The 4,530-nt window shown below is 35.3% G+C and overlaps 1 protein-coding gene across 1 annotated transcript in view; it reads right to left on the bottom strand.

Moving 5' to 3' along the window:
- Positions 1 to 4,530, bottom strand: part of LOC137396216 (carnosine N-methyltransferase-like) — a 44,013-nt gene that overhangs the window by 32,100 nt on the left and 7,383 nt on the right. The window lies entirely within an intron of this gene.

Genomic DNA, 4,530 nt, shown 5'->3' on the forward strand with positions numbered 1-4,530 from the left:
CCAGATGAGTAACAATAGCAGACAGGTAGTTGGTAGTAACTAGTAGCATGAAGTGTGATAAATAGCCTTCTATCTGGATCAGTGATTTTTAACCTTGTTGGACGTACTGAACCCCATCTGTTTCATATGTGGTTTTACTGATGACCTCTTTATTGAAAAATAATATGAATTTTTTAATATGTATATATACATATGAACATATATACATATGTATGTTTTACTGGTGTACAAAATGAACTGTTCATTAACATCGCTGCGTTCAAAGAACAAAACTAATACAATGCATGAACTCACAACAAATTACATAACTTTTTATATATAAAAACATGACCATGCATATCAGTGTGATTTCTGCTGTTGCCTTTGAAAAACCTCCGCTGAACCTCAGGGACTGACTGATCAAACCTCTGGGACTGACTCATCGAAACTCTGGGACTGACTCATCGAAACTCTGGGAGTGACTCATCGAACCTCTGGGAGTGACTCATCGAACCTCTGAAACTGACTCATCGAACCTCTGAGACTGACTCATCGAACCTCTGAGACTGACTCATCGCACCTCTGAGACTGACTTATCGAATCCCGGGAACTGCCTCATCGATCCCCTGGGACTGACTCATCGAACCCCTGGGACTGACTCATCGAACCTCTGGGACTGGCTTATCGAAACTCAGAAACTGACCTATCTAATCTCAAAAACTGACTCATCAAACCTCAGAAACTGACTCATCAAACCTCAGGAACTGACTCATCGAACCCCTGGGAGTGACTCATCAAACCCCTAGGAGTGACTCATCGAACCTCTGGAACTGACTCATCGAACCTCTGGAACTGACCCATCATACTCCTAGGAGTGACTCATCGTACCTCTGGGAGTGACTCATCGAACCAGCGAACCTCTGGGACTGACTCATCGAGCCTCTGGGACTGACTCATCGTACTCCTAGGACTGACTCATCCGTACCCCTAGAGTTTGAATGAGCTCAGATTATGAACCACTGATCTATAGTCATTTCCAGACAATAAAGTTTTATGTATTAAAAGAAGTTTTGCTGGCATAATCACATATGGGTAATGAGTAGTTATTACATGACAAAAAGGTAACAAAAATAAGTTGATAATTATGATAAATAATGTAAAGTTGTAAAACAAAAAAATCGATTTGAGGCTTGGCTGTGCCTCTATTACCAGCCAACCCGGATGAGTCGGAGCGAGTGGCCTATCACCGTTTAAGAAATTATTCTAACAAATAAATAATGCCAATGGTAAAACAATACGTTATCAGAACAAAGCTATGTCAAAGTTATGAACAAAGCTATGTCAAAGTTATGAACTAAATTACGCCAAAGCTCATCTGTGATATCAAAGCTTATTTGTCTATTTTATGGGCATGCATATGTCTTCAGACTTGGAATGCATAGAAACGGCTACATAAGCCTAGGCATCTATAACAAAGCAGTATGAAGACCAGAATAACAAATGCCTGTAACAGTTAATGTATGCTTGACAAACACACATCTTTTGAAGAGGTGGCTGTGCCCAAATTTAAACACATTCGAAAACAATTACGGGACAGATAACTCCATTCAAGTTAAGAGCTGTATATCCATGTAATAAATGAACGTTCACAATTATTTACACTATTTTGTAGTTTTTCTTGTTTTCTGAAGACCTTGTCTGACCTTGACTATGGTAGACTGATGAACACAAACTAGTGATACAAAAATAATTTTCACCTTTGTAAGATGCACAAAGTTAACATGAATCGGCCCTTTATTGTATATACTTTTGCTTCAATATTACACAAATAAATGAAAGCATATACATGTTTTATCTTTGGCTAATCTAAAAATATGGCCATATCCCTATTTGTCAATAATGGACCACCGCGTAGGAAGTGCTTAAGATGAATCAGTCAAGGAATATATCTTAGTGCAGAAGGCATGCTAAAAAAGGGAAATGTAAATCTCTTTTTAGCATAAATGAGACTTTGTTATTACTAGAAAATTGCAAAAATCTCCTACTATACTTCCTTTAATTTACGCAGTTAATTAGTGAGTCATCAAGACTTTTCTTGTTTCTCCAGATTACTACCAGATTGTATTTAAAGATTAATGAATATACACAAAAATATCAGTAAACTATCTATTCTGTTAGTCTTTTTGCAGAAGTGCAACTATAGACATCATAATCGCACTTTCGCTTAAATCTAAGTGTTGAAAACGTGATCAAGTTTTGTCGATTTCAGTCTTGAAACATCCTGGCAGTCAGATCACCTCAAACCTCACAAAAACAATCACAAATGATAGAAAAATACTGATATACTTTCTGATAAAATCTACTAAAATTGTGTATAAGTTTATTTTTAAAGTAGATTAACAAACATCAATAGAGATCCTCGTAATGAAAAAAACTGCCAAAAAGAATTAAAAACTACCGCCAAAGAAAAACAAACACCACTTGTATATAGAAGTACGGCACTATTCATATTTTGGTTACAGTTCATGGTGTCCATCATAACTACATCGATAGAATCGGAGAAATTGTAGAAAAGATAAACACCTTTTTGCTCAAGTCTGCGAGGTGCGAGGTAAGACACACATGAACTGGAGACGCTGTTAGTTTAGCGTTACGTGACAACGACAAACGCTAGCGTAACTGCGCCATTACTAAACAGCCTATCGCGACAGCAAATTAGCAAACAAAAAGTAATTTTGATTAATTGTCAACAGCCATAGTGAAAGAGAGTGATTAACTGTGGCACCTTATATCAGCTCACAATGTCAACATTTAGAGCCGAGCGACACAATGCAATGCCTTCCTGAATGTTACTAAAATTTAGACTGTTTGCAAGCTCCTTGTGCATGCTGTTATCACTAGTATTTTGATAATTTGCGTGTACAACAAGACGCTTCAATGCTACGCTACTCAAGGAGAGGGAGACAAGCATGAAGCCTTTCTGTACATTTCGTCAAAGATGAACTAGCACAAAATATTAGTAGATGCTCTCAAGAAGTATCAGCATTTTTCTATTGCGATTGTTTTTGATGTTTGTGATGATCTGACTGCAAGGATGTTTCAAGATTAAAATCGCCGAAACTTGATTGAAATTTCTGACAATACCTATTAAAATTTTGTGTAAGTTCATCTTTAAAAGTGTGCCATAAAGATTTGAATAATTTGACGCAGTACTAACGTTTTTTGCTTGGATTTAAACCAAAAGCCAATTATAAAATTGCCTCCGTGAATCTGCCCTTTTTGTGATGGGCTGTTAAAACGTAGATGACTACGCCTTTCAATTCATGATTTCGTTACTTGAGATGTGCAAATATAGTAACAAGTCAACAATTGGGTTGTTGACATATTTTAGTTTATTTAATAATGGAAGTTACTGCATGAGTAGCCTTTGAAATACTTAAATGAATTTAATATTGATAAAACAGTAGAAAATTCAATTGATATTAAACATTGCTGATTTATAAAATATTAACATTACTTTTGACCTATTTGCAGTTACGATGTATAATTGATGACATTGATATGATATTGATTATATTGATATAATATTGATCATATTGATATAATATTGATCATATTGATATCAATATTATCGATATTTTTCCAGATACGCAAAAATATTATTTGAGTTTTTTGTCTGCTGCTTACTAAAGTAAGCAGCAGACAAAAGACTCAAATAATATTATAGAATTGTGTATCTGGAAAAATTGATACAAGAATAGCGCCTCCATAATCATTCTAGTGACGAGTGACTAGTTTTTTAGCGATTAGATTATTTTGTGACAATATTCGACTATCTTAAACAAAGTTCTACAAAATCTCTGCACAACACAAAATTGGGCAGTAATAATTTCTTAACAAAACAGTAATATTTTTAATATAAAATCAACTACATTACTACAACAGCAAAAGATTTGCATTTATCATTGATTACAATTTGTTTCACAAAGAATTATTTCTTTATTAACCATTTTCGCAAAATGCGCAGTTTTGTCGCTATCATACCTCCTTAAGCCTGAGCCTTATTATAGTACCATGAACATTTTGTACTTGCCAACTCAGTCGATTTCAAACTTGATATTTTCCAGTGAACAGCACACATTTTGCACAATTAACTTTGTCATCTAGCATGATGAATGAATGAATGTCAACATATGAACTCATATTTTCAAGCTAAAATTGCTCGCAAACATATTTATATACCAATAAAATTTAACGTGTAAGATTTAACAGAGTGCGCGTATACCAAATCTTTCATTAGCACTTCCAACGAAGACCCATTTGTCGCTCTCTTTTGTTTCACTCTACAGTATATGTGCACATAATTTTGGAAACTCATTGTAGGAATGGAGATATTTGTCGATAGACAATGTCAAACATAACAAGCCCTTATCAGGAGGCCATTTGAATAGAGAGGCGGTTTGGCGCGAGTTATGAATTGAGGCTTGTATAAATGGTGACAAGCTTGACTGATTATCGGGTATGCAGCCATTGGCTAACAAGGAGGAAAGG

The sequence above is a fragment of the Watersipora subatra genome, chromosome 5 (assembly GCF_963576615.1).
Source record: "Watersipora subatra chromosome 5, tzWatSuba1.1, whole genome shotgun sequence".
Taxonomy (NCBI): domain Eukaryota; kingdom Metazoa; phylum Bryozoa; class Gymnolaemata; order Cheilostomatida; family Watersiporidae; genus Watersipora; species Watersipora subatra.